Genomic DNA, 2,032 nt, shown 5'->3' on the forward strand with positions numbered 1-2,032 from the left:
GAGGATGAGTTGAGTTCAATGAAAAAGAACCAAGTCTGGGATTTAGTTGATCTTCCGCCCAACTGCAAGACCATTGGAAACAAATGGGTTCTCAAGATCAAGCGTAAGGTGGATGGATCAATTGACAATTATAAGGCACACTTTGTGGCGAAAGACTACACCCAAAAAGAGGGTGTGGACTATGATGAAACATTCTCCCTAGTGGTGAAGATAGCATCCATTCACCTTATTTTGTCCATTGTTGTAAGGTTAGATCTAGAACTCTTTCAAATGGACGTTAGACTGCATTTCTCAATGGAGAACTAGACGAAGAGATCTATATGGATCAACTAGTGGGATTTGAGGCCAAGGAGCATGAGCGTAAAGTATGCCGCCTTAAGCATTCCTTGTATGGCCTCAAACAAGGGTCCAGGCAATGGTACTTCAAATTTCACCACACCATAATTTCTACTGGCTTTGAGGTGATTGAAGAAGACCATTGCATGTATATAAGACGGTCCAATAAAGGATTCATAGTTCTTTCTTTATATATCGATGACATTTTCTTAGTTGGGAATAACATTGATATGATTGTCGCCACTAAGGAGTAGCTATCCTCCACATTTGAGATGAAGGATATGGGTGAAGCCAACTACGTGTTGGGCATTAAGATTGTGAGGGATCGATCAAGGAATTTTCTTAGTTTGTCTCAACACACTCACTTGGAAAAAATTCTTGTATGATTTCACATGCAAAATTCAAAACCCATAGACACTCCAATGGACAAAACACACACATTGAGCCTGAACAAATGTCCTAAGAATGAAGAAGAGAAGAAACAAATGTCAAGAGTACCCTACACTGCTGCAGTAGGTAGTCTGATGTATGCGATGATGTGCACACGTCTGGACATATGCTATGTAGTAGGAATGGTCAGTCATTACCAGAGTAACCGAGGGCCAATTCATTAGCAGGCAATCAAAAGGATTTTTCGATACCTTCGTGGGACTACAGATCTCATGCTCACCTACAGTGGTCCAGACTTGAGATTGAGAGGATACAGTGATGCTGATTGGGGCAGCGACCAAGACGACGAAAGCCTACCTCAAGCTATACATTTATCCTTGGAGGTGGAGCTGTGACTTAGAGCAATAAGAAGTAGGCCTACATTGCTCTGTCCACGATGGAGGCTGAGTACGTTGCATGCTCAACAGCTATTTAGGAGGCAGTATGGCTTAGGAGATTCTTGAGGAGTCTCAGCCTGTTTTCACATGCTGATGATGTGGTAATGTTACATACTGATAGTACAGCAACTTTGGCATTTTCTAAGGATGCTAAGTTCTATGGAAGAGCCAAGCACATTGAGATTCATTAACACTACATTTGTGATATGGTTGCAAAGGGAGAAGTTGTCTTAAAGCACATCTCCACATCTAATATGGTAGTTGACCCATTGACTAAACCTATTACAAGGGATGTGTTCCTTTCACATGTTAAGAGCCTGGGTCTTAGATGTGGATGATGTATCTTTCTTTTGTAAGACAATTTTATTGACATATGTAATCACTTTTAAAGAGTGTGCATTTGAGGCATGTGTTTGTAATAAGTGATATGTGTATTTCTATTTGAGTAGTTGTCACCAGGCTTGAATCGACACACTCACACAGGTGATTCACATTGGCACTTATGAGTAGCGAGCAAGATGAGTCTATGATTTTTCAAAGCTTTAGAGGGCTTTAAAACCAATAAAAGATGCCTTAGTCAGCACTAAGATGAGACCTTCCTAGTCGAACGTGGAATCATCACAATTCCATGTAGCCTGAGTTAAAGCCGAATGTGAATCTTTTAGACAGTTGGCTGCAAGAGCAACTTGTGCTAAAAGAATCAGGTTAGACGCTCTGAAAAGCGATTAAACCAAGATTCATATGGCATTTTATATTTTTAGTGACATGCCCATGCCAGTGGGAGTTACGCCATAGCACGCATTAGTTGCATGTGCTGATGTCGACCGATGATGCGAGTGACCGAATGGATCCCTGCTTTGTCATTGTGT

The sequence above is a fragment of the Macadamia integrifolia genome, chromosome 4 (genome assembly GCF_013358625.1).
Source record: "Macadamia integrifolia cultivar HAES 741 chromosome 4, SCU_Mint_v3, whole genome shotgun sequence".
Lineage (NCBI taxonomy): Eukaryota > Viridiplantae > Streptophyta > Magnoliopsida > Proteales > Proteaceae > Macadamia > Macadamia integrifolia.